Raw genomic sequence first — 21,973 nt, forward strand, 5'->3', positions numbered from 1 at the left:
GCTTTGACATATTGCCGTTCACCGGTACGCCATTCACGGGTGCAAGCGGCAGGTCTGATAGCCAGTCATGACATTCACGCGGAAAGGATAGATCCACCTCTATAAAACATGAGCAGTCACCATCGGTGTCCATGGTGCTAAAGTTCCAGTTTGCATATTCGAGTTCCTGCACCCACTGGAAGTTGCCCACCGGAAGCTTACCAAGCATCGTATGACCATAGAGAGAATTTACATCGAAATAACAGATGTAGGAAGATGGCAGGCTGGAGTCATAATCGCTCATGTAAACATTGTTAGCCTTCGCATAGCGCCGACTAACGTTGGTGATCCCACCCCGAACAGCATTCTCCTAGAAAAGATAGATATCTGGATCGGTGACTAATTCCAGACACACCTCAGACTTGCTCAACAAACCGTCCCACGCAAGTGATGGGGCCGTAATGTAGTGCGTCGGATCTAAGCCATAGGACTGGCAACAAACTGAACGGAAATTCTCGAACACGTCAGCCAACAAACACGTATCCACCTTCAAATACTGCAACGCGTAATCGTTCAAAGTCTTACAGCGGAAAACGTTCCACGCAGATCTAGCGTGAGCATAGTCCCCGTCACTCACGTCAGTCCCACTAAGAGCATTATGAAATGCTTCCCTAGGGGGTAGTGAGGTCGTCTGCAGTTCTGCCATACTAGTGACGAAATCGTATGGGAACACCCCTTTCCTACGAGCTAGATCAAACTGTGCGTCTTCTGGAAACTGGACACGAGTGAGGCTCAGCTGAGCAGGCGAGAGATTACCTGCCAGAGTATCCAGAGATGAAGTTAGGAAGTTAAGGGAGTCAATGAATCTTAAACGCACTGTTCGAGTACCTCCTCTCGCATCATTACCGGTAATCGGTATGTACTTTGTTATGCTCTTGTAACTTTCAAGAGACGTGCCTATAACCCTGACCTCCCCGGGGTTCTCCAAAATGGAGGAACCGTCAGGTTGTGCAATATGACGTGAGACTAATGGTCTCATCAAAAAGTGGGCGTCATAATTCTGAAGATTGTGGAAAATAGCCACCAGTTGGTTCTTCTGCAGTCTAAATGCAAGATTACACTTAGAATGCGCATAGCCACGAATCTCACCGGTCAGGTGGTCATGGTCCAACACTGACTTGTCACCTAGTGTCTTATTACATATATGGCAATGTGTCTGACTCGTCAACCGCGCAGCAACAGCAGGAGTCTGGGCTTTCATGGGAACGGTCTTAGCATAAATCGCGCACACCCACTTAGTCATATCAATCAAGGTAGAGACCATGTCGGCAACACAATTCTCCCCTTCAAAGTGCGCATATCTGGTAAGCGAAGCATCGTACGAACAAACTAATAAAATGCGGCGTATCCTTCTTTTTTTTTTTTAAATTCCTTTTATAATAATGTCTTCTCCATACTCTAATAAGCGTGCTAGATTTGAGGAAAGCGAGCCTTCGATGTCTGAGCTCGATGAATCATCTATTGATTCATTGATTTCATCTTCATCATCATTTGAGTCAGTGATTTTATCGTCGGCTGATGATTCATCCAACCTAGAGATCGAAGACACGCCACCTCCCTCTTTGCCTAGCCTGAAGCCCGTCGCTTTAGATTCCGCATTCCAGGGTCGACTTGTTGATTCCAGAATCGCGAATGATATTCCCCAGCCCGACCCCAACATTAATAGATTTCTCTCCAGGTGCAGGGAACCCTTTCTGGACGTAGTGGGTGGCGTTCTCCGCCCATTCAAAATTTATCTTACATTGGCCGCGGTATTTATTAAGGAGGATCCTGTGCAGGGGCCCATCAGTGATAGCTTCCACTTCGCCTCCAAAAGTATCCCTGTTTTGTTAAGTGAGGACCTAGCAGAAATTTTCAGTTTCACATTAGTTTTTGTGCTTATGGAGCATGTAAGTGAGTTTGCTTTGCGCGGGTCTGGATGGATGTTGAGTCATGTAAAACATCTCGACATGCATGTCTCTGCATACCGACCATTCACGGTGGGGGCCGCGCATACAAAGTTGCCTGCATTTTTGTCTAACCGCAAAGCTTGTGTAAACATCGAGACTGACCGTGAGATGTGCTTTCTGTATGCCGTTATGGCAGGTGTGACGCCGGCGGCTGGGATGGTTACTCGTACTGGATCGTATCCTATTCCTCTCGAGGTTTTTGATACGACCGGTATGACGTTCCCCATGACACTGCATCAGGTTAAGATCTTTGAGAGTCTCAATAATATTTCCGTGCGCATTTATTCTTGCGTGAGTGATCAGGGAACGATTATTGACGAGGATTTTAACAAACCTACTGATGCAAGTATCCAGCCGATTTGCATTACCTCTATGCGATGTGATCGCCATGTGAATATTTTGGCTATTCGTGCGTCTAGTGCTCCCGCTCATCTCCATTTCGTGACTATTAAGAATTTGTCCCGCTTGCTTTCTTCTCAACTCTCGCGTGATCAACATACAAAGTGGGTTTGCGACCGCTGTCTTCAGTATTTCCATACTGCGGACAAGTTGAACTCCCACACTGATTTGTGCAGCCAACACACGGCCGTTCGGTCAGTATTCCCGACTGAGGAGACCAAATGGCTCGAGTTCACAAATGTATCCAAGAAGGAACGTATGGGCTTTGTCGCTTATTGCGATACAGAGACCTACTTGAAACCGATGTCCACCTGTTTACCGGAGACCGATGCCTCCAGCACCACGACGGTGAACGAGCACGTGCCTTATGCATGTAGCATTTTATTAGTTTGTTCGTACGATGCTTCGCTTACCAGATATGCGCACTTTGAAGGGGAGAATTGTGTTGCTGACATGGTCTCTACCTTGATTGATATGACTAAGTGGGTGTGCGCGATTTATGCTAAGACCGTTCCCATGAAAGCCCAGACTCCTGCTGTTGCTGCGCGGTTGACGAGTCAGACACATTGCCATATATGTAATAAGACACTAGGTGACAAGTCAGTGTTGGACCATGACCACCTGACCGGTGAGATTCGTGGCTATGCGCATTCTAAGTGTAATCTTGCATTTAGACTGCAGAAGAACCAACTGGTGGCTATTTTCCACAATCTTCAGAATTATGACGCCCACTTTTTGATGAGACCATTAGTCTCACGTCATATTGCACAACCTGACGGTACCTCCATTTTGGAGAACCCCGGGGAGGTCAGGGTTATAGGCACGTCTCTTGAAAGTTACAAGAGCATAACAAAGTACATACCGATTACCGGTAATGATGCGAGAGGAGGTACTCGAACAGTGCGTTTAAGATTCATTGACTCCCTTAACTTCCTAACTTCATCTCTGGATACTCTGGCAGGTAATCTCTCGCCTGCTCAGCTGAGCCTCACTCGTGTCCAGTTTCCAGAAGACGCACAGTTTGATCTAGCTCATAGGAAAGGGGTGTTCCCATACGATTTCGTCACTAGTATGGCAGAACTGCAGACGACCTCACTACCCCCTAGGGAAGCATTTCATAATGCTCTTAGTGGGACTGACGTGAGTGACGGGGACTATGCTCACGCTAGATCTGCGTGGAACGTTTTCCGCTGTAAGACTTTGAACGATTACGCGTTGCAGTATTTGAAGGTGGATACGTGTTTGTTGGCTGACGTGTTCGAGAATTTCCGTTCAGTTTGTTGCCAGTCCTATGGCTTAGATCCGACGCACTACATTACGGCCCCATCACTTGCGTGGGACGGTTTGTTGAGCAAGTCTGAGGTGTGTCTGGAATTAGTCACCGATCCAGATATCTATCTTTTCTTGGAGAATGCTGTTCGGGGTGGGATCACCAACGTTAGTCGGCGCTATGCGAAGGCTAACAATGTTTACATGAGCGATTATGACTCCAGCCTGCCATCTTCCTACATCTGTTATTTCGATGTAAATTCTCTCTATGGTCATACGATGCTTGGTAAGCTTCCGGTGGGCAACTTCCAGTGGGTGCAGGAACTCGAATATGCAAACTGGAACTTTAGCACCATGGACACCGATGGTGACTGCTCATGTTTTATAGAGGTGGATCTATCCTTTCCGCGTGAATGTCATGACTGGCTATCAGACCTGCCGCTTGCACCCGTGAATGGCGTACCGGTGAACGGCAATATGTCAAAGCTCTTATTGACACTTGAACCGCGAAAGAACTATGTTTTACATGCAAAAACACTGCAGCACTACCTTACGTACGGGGCCGTTCTTGACAATGTTCATAGTGTTTTGCGCTTTGAACAAAAATCCTGGATGGCGTCGTACGTACGGTATAATCTGAATTGCAGTGCTCAGGCAGCGAACCCCTTTGAGAAATCCTTCTATAAATTAATGAATAATTCCGTTTTTGGCAAATCTTTGCAGTCGCCGTGTAGGGAGCGTGACATACGTGTGGTTTCGCGGTACGATACCATATATGGTGCGGCAGAGTTGATAGGTCGTCCGTCATCTAAGGCAAGGCGGATCGTCGATGAGAATCTGGTCCTCATTGAGTTAGCCAAAGGTTCGGTAACCTTCAACAAACCCCTTTACACTGGTGTGGCCATCTTAGATTTATCCAAATTGCATCTCTATGATTTCCACTATAACTATATGCAGGTTAAGTTTCCCTTTCCATCTCTGCACCTGCTTTACTCAGATACCGATTCTCTTCTGTACCACATCGAGTGTCGCGATGTGTATTCTTCGATTCTCCCCGATTTGGCTTCTCGATTCGACACTTCGAATTATGCTCCAGATAATGCTCAAAGGTTTCCATCAGTCAACCACGGCATGACTGGTGTCATGAAGGATGAAGCCGCTGGACGCATCATTACTGAGTATGTTGGTCTTCGCCCCAAACTTTATGCATACAAGATGGACGATGGTGCTTTTACGCTTAAAGCCAAGGGTGTGAAGGCCAGTGTGCTCAGCTCGCTACTTTTTGAGCAATATCTGGATTGCTTGCAAACAAATTCACGGGTTTGGGGGACTCAATATCATTTTCGTTCACGAAATCACATTGTTTGTACTGAACGCGTGACTAAGGTGGCGTTGTCATCAGGTGACGACAAGCGGAGCATTTCCGATGATGGAATTAGCACGCTTCCATGGGGACATTACCGTCTAGATCCCTGAACCTGAGTTCCCCACATAATAAGAGATTCTAACTTTTTATTTTATTTTATAATTTTCCAGTTTTTTTGTACTATCCTCATACCTTGGTACGCTCAATAAGCATTGCTGCTCCGAGTCGAGTTGTAGGAAAACAACAGCGCTCCAAACTCCTCCTCCGCTCGGAGTGGCCAACTGGGTAGATGGCAACCAACTTCGATTCATTGCCTCCCCCTTCACCCATAAAACATTAAGAATGTTGGACAGAACTCATGCACTACTGTACTGCGCATGTGGAGATAAAACCATCGGTATGTTTAACATGTAGAGATTGCACTCATCTTATTTACACGGTTCAGATAGTGAATCTGATAGCTTTCTTTAAATGCTAGTCTGTTTAATAATTTAAAGTAAATTTCAGTCTATCCTGATTTTAAATGCTAATGTGGTTAAACTTTGTTGCATGTCATCTTTATGTCAAGACCCGGGCAACTATAGTCTTCATTCTGTCTCTGACAATTCCATAATGAACATGGCTGCTTTTGAGGAAATTCGCGATTGCATTGAATATGCACTTTATGCTTGCATCGGCATGAATATAGATGCGATAGTACACCATCTAGAGGTCTCCGCGATCAATTTGTTCGCTGCATTTCCAGAGGAATACGAGTTTCTAACATACCTTTACAACGGTATTATAGCATGCCTTGAAGCTGTAATGGAGGCTCAAGAGCAAGTGGAGCCAGATGATGGAGTGGACAGCGGCTTCGGAGAGAGTGACGGTGAAGCATAATGCTTGCGCCCTTGTTAAACATGGAAAATAGGCCTCTCGGGGAAACTCACCATGTATAAAAAAAAGGAGTTAACGCATCTTATGCTGTACCTCCTGAGACATAGTCTCTAAGGTGATGTGGAAAGCAGCATACCACTATAAATTCAAACACAAGTTTTTTTTTTTCAGCTTACACTCCAGAGAATCTTCCGCCACGTCAAGACGAAGAGAATGAGACTACACATCATAGTTATAAATTCACTATCACTAAATAATAATAATGAGTTTACACTATTATTAAATGCACTACAGGAAAGCTAACACTAAAGTATGCCTATAAGAAAAAATTTCTTATGCCTGCTTCTGATGCATATAAAGGAATACATATCATGATCATTCAATATGGTGCACTCTGTGCATGTAAGGGAACAATCTTTTCGGTGCACTCTGTGCATGTATTGGAACGAGTCCTTGGGTGTATCATGTGCTTCCAAGATGGTGGGGCTATTGAATCCAAGATGGCGGAGAATTGTTTAAAGGTTGTAATATTTTTTAAATTTAAATATCGCGCCCTCTGGTAGCAACACTTGTTACTAAATATATCGATTAGCATTCGACCTATCGAATGGTGCTGCGCCCTGGCAGCTGAAATATGAAATAAAAGTAAATATATCGATTAGCATTCGACCTATCGAATGGTGCTGCGCCCTGGCAGCTGAAATATGAAATAAAAGTAAATATATCGATTAGCATTCGACCTATCGAATGGTGCTGCGCCCTGGCAGCTGAAATATGAAATAAAGATGTCGACGGTGGCATCATCTGGTATCGATTATATGAACTAAAAGATGGCGACGGTGGCATACTCTGGTAGCCAACTTGAGAATCAAGATGGCGGCGCCTCTGGCAACTCATTTTTGATTTTGGCGCCATCTGGTAGTCTGTGCTGGAATTAAAGATGGCGGCTGTATAATAATTTTTAATTTCAAATGTGGCGCCTTAGGTATGCATTAAGGAAGGCAAAGACACCCTCCCCCCTTTTATCATAAAACTTGACGTCAGTACGTGGCATATATAGATTATTTATTCCACCATATCCCAATTGGTCTCGTGGTCTAGTGGTCAAGGTGTCCGCCTCGTAACCACGACATCATCATTGTTTTCACGTCCCATGGATCGAATCCCAGCCTCGGCACTGAAAATATTTTAGTTAAAGGAAAAATAATACCTGCTGCTACCTGGTGGCGACCAACAGAACTATATGACGTCACACAAGATGGCGGCCTCCAGCAGACGAAACAAGATGGCGACCAGGAAAAATCAAGATGGCGGCCTCCAGCAGACTAAACAAGATGGCGGCCAGAAGAAATCAAGATGGCGGCCTCCAGCATACGACACAGTATCATGACGTCACGATTCGAAGTTGGTGGAAATTTCTAGAAATACAAAATGGCGGATTTGCGAATTTGCGATTTGCGGATTTGCGGATTTGCGGATTTTGCGGATTTGCGGATTTGCGGATTTGCGGATCTCCGGATTTGCGGATTTGCGGATTAGCCACTGGATTAGCGCATAAAAAACTGGATTTGCACATAAAAAACCATAAAAAATGCGTAAAAAACCATAAAAAATGGGATAATCCCCGGATTACCCCGCTCCCCCCTCGTCTATGTTCCAGAGTCGGCACGCTCTCCCTACTTCTATGCCGTAAGTAGTCTTGACTTTACATGTTCTACCATGTCTTTTTAAGCTGTCAATTCGTGTTAACAACCTGCAACAACGATTACAGCTTAACATGTTGCGTAGTGGGTTTCTAGCACAATCATTCTTCTCATGAAATCTAGCATTCCTTCTCATGACAAAATCCTTGCCACAGTATCTACAGCGGCTTCCTTCCGATTCAGCTGCAGATAACAAACCATGATACATGGTAGCTTCTGTTACTAACGTTAGATACAAACTGTCAGTTTTCTCCAATTGGATCCATTTCTTAAATACAATTTTTTAAATATTTCATCAGCGAGAGTTAAGTTATCTAATGCAATGCAAATTGATGCAAGTAGTTCTGGCTGTCATCAACAGATGTCGCCACGTGTTGCTTGCAGGTAAATAATGACTATTTCATTAATGCGGGATGCAGAATGCTCACTTTCGATCGCAAAGGATAATTGGCTTCGCTAGACTCCAACGAGAAGGAAGTTCGTCCTTCCTGTTAGTGCTTCTTAGATTTCTCAGAGATTATTATTATTCGACTGAGTAATGATTATTTTTTTTTAATTTCCACCTGATAAAAATATTACAAGTGTTGATTAAGTAGCAGAAGTTCACTAATTAAATGCAACCTTGAATAAAAATGACATGCCTCATTAAGTAAAAAAATCCTTCATACAGAGATCAATTTCTCATCAGTAACCAGAAGCACTCGGAGAAAACCATCAGATGTCTAGTCGGGAATAATCAGAAGCACCCAGAGAAAACCATCAAAATATTGTCAAGAATAATCAGGAGCACCCGGAGAAAACTACCATAATATTGACAAGAATAATCAGGAACACACGGAAAGATCCACCATAATATTGTTAAGAATAAACAGGAGCACACGGAGAAAACCACCATAATATTGACAAGAATAATCGGAAGCACCCGGAGAAAACCGCCACAAGTTTTCTTTGATATCATAAAATACAAAAAAAAATAATTATAAAAAAAATTAAAAATAAAAACGAAAAAAATTCAAACTGATTCTGGCTTGTACTAGAACTCTATCTTTGCACATCAAAGAGAAGTTCACAAGCCAGAATCAGTTTGAATTTTTTTTTTTCTGATTATTCCCGACTAGACATCTGATGGTTTTCTCCGAGTGCTTCTAATTACTGATGAGAAATTGATCTCTGTATGAAGGATTTTTTTACTTAATGAGGCATGTCATTTTTATTCAAGGTTGCATTTAATTAGTGAACTTCTGCTACTTAATCAACACTTGTAATATTTTTATCAGGTGGAAATTAAAAAAAAATAATCATTACTCAGTCGAATAATAATAATCTCTGAGAAATCTAAGAAGCACTAACAGGAAGGACGAACTTCCTTCTCGTTGGAGTCTAGCGAAGCCAATCTTCCTTTGCGATCGAAAGTGAGCATTCCGCATCCCGCATTAATGAAATAGTCATTATTTACCTGCAAGCAACACGTGGCGACATCTGTTGATGACAGCCAGAACTACTTGCATCAATTTGCATTGCATTAGATAACTTAACTCTCGCTGATGAAATATTTAAAAAATTGTATTTAAGAAATGGATCCAATTGGAGAAAACTGACAGTTTGTATCTAACATTAGTAACAGAAGCTACCATGTATCATGGTTTGTTATCTGCAGCTGAATCGGAAGGAAGCCGCTGTAGATACTGTGGCAAGGATTTTGTCATGAGAAGGAATGCTAGATTTCATGAGAAGAATGATTGTGCTAGAAACCCACTACGCAACATGTTAAGCTGTAATCGTTGTTGCAGGTTGTTAACACGAATTGACAGCTTAAAAAGACATGGTAGAACATGTAAAGTCAAGACTACTTACGGCATAGAGGACATCGATGGATCCACTAGACTAAAGAAGAGTGATCTGCATTACGACAATAATTTTCCTTGTCCTGAGCGTGATGGTATTAGCTCATCCTATCGTGTGGAAGAACATAAATTGAAGGATGCTAATGGCTTCGGGAAGACTGAAACTAATGGAAGTATCAACACCGTGAAAAGTGAGAATACATTCAAGCCTATATTCAGTAGATCCTCCATTCTTTGTAAAAATGATGATGGACTCCTGAAAAGGAAGCATGAAGACGATGAAGACACTTCGACATCATCGATAGCGAATTCATACGGTAATCTGGGTTAAGAGGATGTCTTCTACAGTGATTGTTACAGTGACTCTAAGGCTGTTGACAAAGGCATAGACTGTGATGAAGCACCTAGAGCTGACAATATCAAAGAATGTGGCGATGTCCTGAGACCCGAAACGATGGAAACGTCGTGTTATAATAAATAAATCTGATAATGCTTATTATGATCACTGGGACGATTGTGATATTAAAAGTATTTATAATAAACAAGCAAGTAAGATGGTGGTAGAAGAGATTGATTACACATCATGGAAAGATCCAAACATATTGGTTGACCGGCTAAGACTTCTACATGGCTCGCTTTGTGCAGGAAACTATCCGTGCATCAAAGAAATATCCTTCATACTCAAGAACTGAGGAAAGCTGGCTACATACAATAATGGCTTCTTTTACTTGTATTTGTGTAATGGTGGGAAGTAATAAAATATTGAAAGTAAAAATTTAATGTTTTTATTTCTTGTATTCTGATTTCCAACTAAGCCTGTGTGTGTGTTTCCGCTACTGTATGTGTGATCATTACGTTTCCTGTGTGTACTGTGTGTACGTTCCGTTTCCTGTGTGTACTGTGTGTACGTTCCGTTTTCTGTGTGTACTGTGTTTACGTTCTGTTTCCTGTGTGTACTGTGTGTACGTTCCGTTTCCTGTGTGTGTACTGTGTGTACGTTCCGTTTCCTGTGTGTACTGTGTGTACGTTCCGTTTCCTTTGTGTGTACTGTGTGTACGTTCCGTTTCCTGTGTGTACTGTGTGTATGTTCCGTTTCCTGTGTGTACTGTGTGTATGTTCAATTTCCTGTGTGTGTACTGTGTGTACGTTCCGTTTCCTGTGTGTATTTTGTGTACGTTCCGTTTCCTGTGTGTGTACTGTGTAATCATTACATTTATTGCGTGTAAATTGCATGTATTGCTCGTACATTGCGTACATTGCGTGTTGGAGCTGTTGGAGCATTTGGAGCTTTATACACTTGAAGGTAGTTGGAGGAGTCTTGTACACTCGTAGAATTGTAGCCTCATAGTCTCTTAGACTCGTAGAATTCTAGCCAAATATCATTGGAGCTCTTGAAAAAAAAGGCTGTTGGTGTCAATGACTGTTGAAGTCACTAGACTGATAGAATCAATAGACTGATGGAACCAATGAATATTGGAGCCAATGAATATTGGAGCCAATGAATATTGGAGCCAATGAATATTGGAGCCAATGAATATTGGAGCCAATGAATATTGGAGCCAATGACAAATGTGCAGCCTTTTCGATGATGTTGTCGGTGCTTCCAAATGTGCTGCCTTTTCGTTGTCGTTGCTTCCATATGTGCTGCCATTTCGTAGTCGGTGCTTCCAAATGTGCTGCCTTTTGTTGACGGTGCTTCCAAATGTGCTGCCTTTTCGTTGTCGGTGCTTCCACATGTGCATCCTTTTTTTTTTGTTGATGGTGCTTCTATTTTTTTATGTTGTTTTGACTCTAGTATTTTTTCGTAAATTGTTCTTGATTTGACTAGCGTATTATTCCATCCGGTGCATGTATATAAGCGAGTCCTAGACAGCAGGACGCTCAGTTTGTTACTGCCGTCGACGGTGTACGGATCACCTAGTTTGTTTCTTCTGGTGCATAAGTCGTGTAATTGCCTGTTCTTGAGACTTCGATGGCATCTTTACCGACTTTAACGTCGTACTCGATGGAGGATGTACCATCGACTACGGGAACCATGACGTCGGCGCCGACTATTTTGGAGCAGATCTCGTTGGCAACGCCTCTGACAACACTGGAGGAGACTTCGATATGTGCTGTTCCACCATCAGCTGAAGTTTCGTCAGCATTGAATACTTCAATTAATGAAGAGCGTACTTCGCATCAGTGCAAATACTGTGGTGCATCATTTACTATCACCTCAAATGGTCGCATACATGAAAGAAGCGGTTGTTATAATAATGTTCACAGAATACAATTTCAGTGCAATAAGTGCAATAAACTAATTTCACGTCTCGATAGCTTACATCGTCATTATAAAAAATTGCTCCGAGACGTATAATGAACATGGTTATTGATTTGACTCATGTGTTGTACCGGCTAATGAGACTATATATGTGCTATGAACTTCAGTCCGTCTCTGGCTGTGGTGATGAACGGATCGGATAGACATTTAAAGTCATGTAAAAGGCTTAGTCCGTACAATAAGAAGAATGTTTGAATCGAGGAATCCAAAAGGCTTTGGTAATTTGTCTGTGTATTTTTTTTGTACTTGTAGTAGTGTAGTATGTATGTAATAAAAGTTTTTTTTAATAGAACTTGTGGTGTTCTTATTTTCTCAAACCTTACACTTTAGTGGTACTTTTTTAATATATTAATGTTGTTGTTTGGTATCATCTTGGGATCGAACCAAGGACCTTAGTCGATCTAATCAATCAGTATATAGATTACAAATTTATTTAATGAATTTTGAATTTTTTTCCCGCATCTCTAGCATAGAAATTAAGGATTACCAATATGTTTGTGTTGATGGCTTATAGGATGATGGTCGCAGAGGATTTAGAGTCTCTTTACGAATGTTGAACATGGTTTATTGAAATTATTATTTTTTTACATAAAATTAAACATTATTGCATCGATCGGGTATCAAACCGAGGACAGGAGCGGATCGAATCGATATGTAAATTAATGAGTGATTTATTTAATGAATTTTGGAATTTTTCCCGAATTTCTAGCTAAATAATTACGGCTTTTCAAGATGGCGGCCAAATTTCAAGATGGTGGGTGTCACAGTAATAATAAATGATTACTGCACTCTAGCGGGTAAGAATTAAACTAACATGTAATCAGCGCACTCTAGCCGACGATACAATTATAATGGCTTCCAGCATCGAAGACAAGATGGCGGACATGACGTCATACTAGGTGACGATATATATGCTTTAAGAAAAGTGGTGGGAGTCAGTCTGCCTGCATCCACCATTGAGGAAGGATCGGTCGCCATTTTTAATTTTTTTGCACTCGTCGGGTTCGAACCGAGGACTCCGAACTCCGTGTCGTAAAAGTATATTTTTTACAAATATTATATTAAAATTTTATTATTTAATTTTTTTTATAAATTTTAAAAAAAATTTCATTAAAATCGGATAATAAATAAAAAAGTTAAAGATGGCGGGCGTAACGGAAATTGCAACGTTGACGTCATAATTCAAAATGGCGGAAAACACATCGCCGGAATTTTCTAGAACACAATGACGTCATCCAAAATGGCGGATCCAAAATGGCCGCCGGGGTCAAGGTCACAACCATCCAAGATGGCCGCCGTGACGTCACAATCCAATATGGCGGACCGACAATCACAATAAACACCCAGAACCCAGTTTCAGTAGCCCCTATTATATACTACTTGCTAGATATTTTGTTTACCTTGTCGCTTGGTCTAATTTATTCCAGAGCCTGCTACTCACGGTTGCAAAAGATCCCAACAGACATTTGGATGAGTACACTGGGATAGATAGCATTGGGTTGCGTGTGGATCGCGTGTCATGGCTATGGTAACTATGTAGGTAATTAATACTGGGTGACATATAATGAGGTGATACCTGCTGCAGCACCTTATAAGCAAGGATAAGTATGTGCATTTTGCGTCTTTGTGCGAGAGTGAGCCATTTTAACTGCTGGTAGTATTGGGTTAGATGATCACGTAATTTAAGGTTAAAAATGTATCTTACGCAGCAGTTTTGGAGCTTCTGTAGTCGCTTAGCTAGTTTATCAGTTAGATCAGGAAAGAGGACATCGCAGTAATCAAAGTGGGGCATAATTAATGTTTGAACAAGCATGGTTTTAATACTAAGTGGAAGCAAATTTTTTAACCGTCGTAAGCAGTGAAGGGAAAAATGTACCTTCTTACATATTTGCATTATCTTCTCCCTCCAGGTTAAGGTTGTGTTTATCAGGACTCCCAGGTTTCTTACGACATTAGTAGTTGGAAATGGGGGGTTCAAGATTAGGCGGAGGAGCCAGGAGCCGGCCATCTTGGATGACGTCATCGGCGGCCATCTTGGATGACGTCATCATGACCTTTGACCTTGACCTTTGACCTTGCCAATCTATGCTAATCTATGCCAATCTATGCCAATCTATGCTAATCCGTATGCTAATCTATGCTAATCTGTATGCTAATCCATGCTAATCTGTATGCCAATCCATCCGCCATTTTGTATTTCTAGAAATTTCCACCAACTTCGAATCGTGACGTCACCGTTGCACTTTGTGTCACGGACGCCATCTTGGATTTGAATTTTTTTTTTCGAACTTTGAAATTCGATGTAAACATCAACCGCCATCTTGTTTTCGTCTGCTGGTGGCCGCCATCTTGTTTCGTCTGCTGCAGGCCGCCATCTTGTTTCCGTCTGCTGGAGGCAGCCATCTTGCGACGTCATATAGTTCTGTTGGTCGCCACCAGATAGCAGCAGGGATTATTTTATTTTTTTTCTTTAACTAAAATAATTTCAGTGCCGAGGCTGGGATTCGATCCATGGGACGTGAAAACGTCCAGGATGTCGTGGTTACGAGGCGGACACCTTGACCACTAGACCACGAGACCAATTGGGATATGGTGGAATAAATAATCTATATATGCCACGTACTGACGTCAAGTTTTATGATAAAAGGGGGGAGGGTGTCTTTGCCTTCCCAAATGCATGAAATTCAAATTATTATTATACCATCGCCATCTTTAATTCCAGCACAGACTACCAGATGGTGCCAAATTCAAAATATTAGTTAGGGAGTCGGCAGGCAGGTGTCGCATGCCGCCATCTTGGTTCTCAAGTTGGCTGGTAGATGTCGCTAGTATCGCGCGCCAAATTCAAAAATTAGTTGCCAGAGGCGCCGCCATCTTGGTTCTCAAGTTGGCTGGTAGATGTCGCTAGTATCGCGCGCCAAATTCAAAAATTAGTTGCCAGAGGCGCCGCCATCTCGGTTCTCAAGTTGGCTGGTAGATGGCGCCACCGTCGCCATATTTTAGTTCATACAATCGATACCAGATGACGCCACCATCGCCATCTTTAGTTCCTAGTGTTGCTACCAGAGTGTGCCACCGTCGCCATCTTTAATTCTTAAAGTTACCGCCGGAGCGCGCCACCATCGCCATCTTTAATTCATAAAGTCGCTACCGGATGGCACCACTGTCGGCCATATTTAATTCAAGGTATTGTCGCCGGATGGTGCCAAGTTTGAATTTAAAAACCTACAAGTGTTATGCAATGTGTAACCAGTCGAGATAAGTTTGGAACCTGTAGCCATATTATTATTATTATTTATTAATGTATGTTTATTAAATATGATAGAGTATTTATAAAATATTGGTGTTGTGTAGAGTCTCTCTCTCTTCTCGTAGTGGCGGAAGACATCTCGAAGGTAGTGTTAGAATTTATGTATTAAAGCAATCACTCTAGCTGAGGAGACTAATAACTTATAGTTACAATTCAATAATAGCGGCAATTAAATGTTTTGAAATTAAAGCAAACAACGTAAATGTTAAACACATATTTATTTAAATCTTATTACAAACAGCAAGGGGTAAGAACAATCGATGATTTAAAAGAAGTAAATAACGAGTAATAAAATCACATAATATTCACACACTACACATCATAGTGACAAAGGCAACATTAACTCGAGACCCAATACCTAAATATTAAGCATAACTACAAGTTACATAGAGTATAATAAACTCTGAAATACATATTAAAGAGAAAATTGATATAAATAACATTATACTTTGCTCAATAGTTCCAGAAGTAATGAACGTACAGCTACACGGGCAATCTCAACAGTTCTTTCATCACTAGTGTTTTCTGTGGAATATACTTGAGTGGTGTCTTCACTGATCGGACCTAGATGACTGAGATCTCGGGTTCGACTCTTGCGAGATGTAGGAAGGCGAAGCTGACGCCGGCGTTTAGGCTGGACTGCTACTGATGTAGTAGGTGCTGGCGATGTAGCACCCATCTGGGTACAGGCAGTTGATGTCTGTACTGGCGAAGTCTGGCCACATGCAGATGCTGGTGGTGACCGAATAGCTGGTAGGTTGAATGCATGTGCGAAATCCTCTTCAGGTGTTGCAGGGAGAACTGTATCATCTCTCATCATATTCACACTACAATGTACATAGCCCAGGCAGTTGATAACTTCTAGAGGTGTATCTTGAGGTCCTGGGTTTAAAACCTGTTTCACGTGAAACACAGTGTCACATCTCTCCGAAAAATGTTTTAAAACCCCGTCGATAGACTCACTGTAATCAACAGTACCTAGACCGGGCGTTACACTGGAGTATATCATGTTCGGTTGAAAGTTAGACATCTTGGTTAACTACCTCTGCTGTAGGTCCTTACACCACCACAGTTTCAGCTCGACTGCCATCGCACGAGGCGAGGGTCGTATTTATAAATATATGTATCACTTGGATAAATATGTCTGTTATGCAATTCCATAGAGTAGAGCATTTATTATAACAGTCCATTGTTAAAATTATTTTCAGTTGTATACTATACTCTATGAGATGTTAATTGCTGATTCACTTACGTTTATAAAGTTAGACGTTAGATTTGCTCCTAGCATGAGATGCGATGTCCGTGCTGGTCTCCCCACAATTGATGGAGGTGACGGTCTCTCTTTGATTGATGTAGGAGGTGATTGACGAGATGCAATTGGCAGTGGTTCGACAGCATCGTTACTAACGACGATTGGTGGTAACATTGGTTCACGAGCAGGTTGAATTGTAGGTACATCTCTAAAAACTTGATGTGATGACTCTATTGGTGAACGATCAAGCTCAGGGGATCGTCCCCACGGCTCTTCACGTGACCACCGTCGCCCACGTTGTCTGCAGTACTCGATTTCAAACCAATTGTGAAGAAATGTTTCCTCATCCTCTGCTTCACTTGGTATGTCCTCTAAGGGTATGGTCCTAATACATTCACACGTATTCCGCCACAAGCTGTTGAAATCATTGTCATGGCGTGAAGACATAATAACAACCGCACGAACCTTCAAATTGCTTCTTAGCTTACAAATTTAACTGTGGGGAAAGAAGCGGTAGAGTCTACACAGTAGAAAGCTGCAGGATGTGTACCAATGATGGTTAACGTAGGTGGTGTTGTGAATAAACCCGTCACACTGTTCCTTCCAACTAATAACTGCCTCCCGATCGGTGTTGCGTCGCAACTCGCACCTTACTGAGGAATAGTCTGGTTCCGAGCTTATAGTTTCAGTCGCTGATGTAGCCTTAAGCGCTTCTAATGTTGTAGGGAATGTACTGTCAGGTCTTAGATAATGGACGACACAATCTACCTTGTTGCAGGATGTCTCGATGATGTCCGGAGCCTCCTCGTCACAATCACTGGTCCAGTGATGACCGAAGTTGCAGACCTCTAGTTGGAAGTAGCCATCCTCGGTGACGTAGTGCACACGACGGAATCCAGACGTTACCTCTGCATACTCAGCGGACGGATCGAATGGCATTTGCTTGAAATTGTAGCAGCAGCACTATACCCACTCGACTATGAGTTGACTGCTGTGTCTAGGGTGTTGATGTCAATTTATACCGTTAGGACCCCCCTCCAGTCCAGTCACATGTACCGTTGCTTCCGTTGTTGTCCCCACCGCCTTGCTGACGGCCTCCAACATTCCAACGCGGTGATCAACCATCCAAGCCCTAAGCATGCTCGCATTGTGTCTTGAGATCGGACCTGGACATGTATTATTGCACGTGTACAATTTATTTAATTCTTTCAATGATGGACAGTCATATTCTGCTTGTACATCTAATATTAGCACATGATGCTTATAATAGCTAGCCAGCCACCGTTTCTGCTCTATTCCTACAACCAATACAGGTCCGGTCAGATGACTTGTCAATATGTTGGGTATTGAAGCATAAGGAAAGAGTCCGTGTTCCCAATGTAAACCATGAAAATTTCTAGTGAGCCAAGCATTTGTTTTTTGATGCTTCCTGGTGAGATATCGCCATTCAAATGGAGGTTGAAAGTTACGTGTTATTACATTTCCTTCTTCATCTGCAATGCTAAGTTCCTTGATAATAAACCCATACTGACTAGAGAAGCCTTGGAGGTTTACACATTTCGTCATGGCGGTCGAGACGAGACTAAGCCAATATCCTTTCTAGGTCAGTATTTTAACAGTTTTGTCTCTTGGGTTATACGATACAAGTCTATCATGTAGTATAATCGCAAAGGCTTGAGTTAAAGCAGGGATGTTCCTTGAAGTTGTAACTTCAATTTTGCAATCTATTACATTTGAAGCAATCCTTTCATCCTGGCGAGATACATCAAACATAAACAGAGTTGCTCTGTCTTTGAAACTTTGAGGAGTCAAAAGCGGTGCACATTGCCGTCCATAGAAACTCGACTGGAAGTTTGCATACATGTTATATGCAAGTAAGTAATATCCATTAGTGAAATTGTTTTCTAAATCAATGTAGGGGTAGCTTTCTGAGTTGAGGTATACTTTGATATTCTTTACGTCGCAGTGATCAAATCTCGATTTATCAGCATTAATGGTGTTATGTCTAGCAGTTTGAAATGCTACGATTATATACCGTGGCTTCTCTGTGGAAAAACTCGATTTCACATTCCAAGAAATTGTTTGAGCATGTGGTAAACTAGGATATGATTCTATGCTCCACGATCTAAAAGCTAGGTCGATATTTTTTCCCTTCTCCACCAGTCGAAGAAGCCGTGTTCTTTGGGATGGTGAAACAGTGATCTGTGGAACAAGCCATTCGAAGCTATTTAGAGTTAGTGACACTTGTTGTGGTTGGACACTTACATCTACAATGGCATTAGTAAATGTATTTGCCAATACTATCACTAGCTCTTGCTTTGCATTTATGATAATATGCTTATAGTCTTCTGCGAATCCGAGCAGATGGTTTAGTGGCACACAAATCTCAAACTGTCCAGCTGCAGTAACAGGAAGGCTGTAGTTATCTTCGAGACTCCACCCTGACATTTCACTAAGTCCATTTTCATCACTTGTGCGTGACAAGTAGTTTTTCACGGTAGATACTTTCCCCACATCTCGACACTCATCAATCTGAACACCATTCAGCTCATATGCTATCCGACTCATCATATGCATTATTCCATTGTTTATAATTTTTGCATTATCCGGTGCTGTACCATCTGCCTTGGTGAAAGTGCCACGTATGCGTAGAATGCTCTTGGAGATTAGAGTGTAGATATCAGCATTTTGTATTGAAATTCTTACCTCAGAGCTTGCTTCATAGGGACCATGTAGGAATGGCCTATAAGAATGGTATTCACTTTTGGTAATGTCATCATCGTATTGTATCGGCTGTTCAATTTCTAAAATACTATCGGCCATTTTGATTAACTTTATACCCCAAATTCTTAAGTAAGCGTACGTTTACACGTGTTAGTCGCTTGAGGTCTCGTGATCCACTGACTCTAGGTTTCGTCACTCCCCTACCTTTATACAGATTAAAGTATTTCACGCCCATATTTCCTCAGATGTAGACGTAAAGTGATTTGTTCGTTTCGAAAGTTAATTAGGTAACCGTCCTGGTCAACAACCCGCACAATCAGTTCCTGTATTCTCTTGACGGTGACTGGAGTAGGTAATTATAGTATGTATGGGGACACCGGTGGGTGGTGGGGGAGCCGGGGAGCCACGGCGGCCATCTTGGTTTACGTCACTTCCGGCGACCATCTTGGATTACGTCATTTCCGGCGGCCATCTTGGATTACGTCATTTCCGGCGGCCATCTTGGATTACGTCACTTCCTGCAACCATCTTGGATTTGACCTTGACCTTTGAACCCGGAGGCCATTTTGTTTTTCTAGAACTTTCCTCCATTTTGTTTTCTAGATCATTCCGCCATTTTGAGTTTCGTCCGCCATCTTGAAAATCTTTATTTATTATCCGATTTTAATGAAAAAAATTTAAAATTTAAAAAAAATTAAATAATCAAAATTTTAAAATAAAATTAAAAATATTATTTAATAAAATTTTAATTAAAAACCTATGCATCGAACACCCCACTCCTCTAAATTACAAATACATCATCTAGCACCCCCACCCCTCTGTTACAATGACATCGTCATCGAACACCCCACTCATTCCTGTTACAATTTTTCGTTACATCCACCATCTTGGAAAATCATAATTATTAACTTAGAAAATCAGGAAAAAAAATATACCATCGTTGTCTGCTGGAGGCAGCCATCTTATTTAGTGGAGACTACCATCTTGATTTCATCTGGTGGGTGTCGTCATCGGTTGTAGGTTTCTAAAGTATGTTAGTGTATGTAAGGTCGAGTTACAATTCTCTACCAACATTGTTATGAACCTTATAGACCAAAATCCACAGAATCCACAAGATCCACAAAATCCACAGTCACTTTGTTGTTGTAACCGACATTTTTTCTTAAAGTCTTATCACTTATAGGTTTTAACTAAAATATATGTTATCAATACTGTCGTTGTGGATGCGTTAGTTAAAGTAATGATAATTTAAAAAACATTTATTACTCCATCTTAGCTGACCAGAAATTTTTCATAGTCCTATCATACATGTAAACATACTAAATAAATTAATGTTTGTGTATTCGTGTTTAAAACTGCATGGAAGCAGATATTTAGGTGTTTGTGTATAATATCATTTCTTAGTGTTCGTGTTTGCGTTCCTGTGTTTAAAAGCTGCATGGAAGCAGATATTTTAGGTGTTTGTGTCTAATTACATGATCATTTTACGATATCAAATTAAGTATAAGTACCTTGAGGAATATAGGGCATTAATTAAAAAAAATAATAAGCGATATGTAGGTAAAATTATATTTACTGAATCAAAGAAATATATTGTACAAAACAAAACCCTCAAGGAGAGAAAAATATACTTGTCAAACGAAGCTATAAAAAAAACAGAAACTATATACAAAAACGAAAACTGTTTACAACAAAAAGACTGGAACTATACAACAGATAATTCATCTCCAACATAGCCGTGGGGAACCGTATGGATGCCATCCTCACATATTTGGCGCTTATCATCCTCCCATGTTATGGCCAGCTTATTTGTGCTCTCGCTATAGAGCACCTGCTGCCTCGAGCGTATGGCCCTAACTGCTACTCGTCGTGTGTGGTGATCGTGCAGGGCATCCAGGTAGTCACTGAATGTTATGCGGTTTTTGACCACACACCGCTGGATACCCTTGGCCTTCTTCTCAACTTTGTCACCACACTTGTATGCATACAGTTTGGCCCGCAGACCGACAAACTCACTCATCACTTTCCCCCCACACTCATCCTTAAACTTTCCGACAACCTTTTTGTTGATGGGGGAGAAGCAAGGGTGGTCGGAAGGGTAGCAGCTGGTGTCGAACTTCTCCATGAGTGTAGGATCGGCTTTGAGGTCATGGTAGAAATCATCGGTTTGTATCTCGTATACGAAACTATCGGTGTCCATGTATGCCAGATGAATGTTTTCTGCATATCTGGGTTTCATTGTGCTGTAATGGAAGTCGTACATGAGTGTTTTTGAGAGATCAAGTACTGCGAGTCCGGCATAGATTGGCTTATCGAAAATTATGGTCTCATGGTTCAGGTGGACTAGAGTCAAGTTCGGTTCATACATTGTGCGGTCCTTGAAGGATGGACGACACACCAGTTTCTTGAACCGCTTCTCGGAACATACCAACTCCATTTTGAGCCTCCGCCTCTTGTTCTCCATCAGTTTCCCGAAAGTACTGTTTACAGCGAGCTTAAAGAACTCCTTCTCGAATTCGTTGGCTGCAGCCTTGCGCTTATTGGTGTTGAGCTTAATGTATGGCTCCAACCACGCCGACTGCTCAAACTGGAGGACTCTGTGTACCTTAGTAACTATCAACCCATGTGATACTGCTTGCTGGAGGTTTCTGTAGTGTACAATGTAATGTTCCTTAATTTCTAGTGTTGTCATAAGCTTTGATTGTTTGGAGCCGGGCGGACATTGATTGATGGGGAGAAACGGAAGGTCTTTGTGACTTTCGTGGAGTTCAGTAGGGAACTCCACGTCACATTCGATAATGTACCCGATAGGAGAATTTTCTGGAATAGTCATGACATCAATAGATGTGTCTGACCATTTGAAATGTCGAATCGGAAGCGACAGCGACATCGCCCACCCGTACAAATTATTTGCATCAA

Source organism: Bacillus rossius, chromosome 17 (assembly GCF_032445375.1).
Source record: "Bacillus rossius redtenbacheri isolate Brsri chromosome 17, Brsri_v3, whole genome shotgun sequence".
In the NCBI taxonomy this organism is placed as follows: domain Eukaryota; kingdom Metazoa; phylum Arthropoda; class Insecta; order Phasmatodea; family Bacillidae; genus Bacillus; species Bacillus rossius.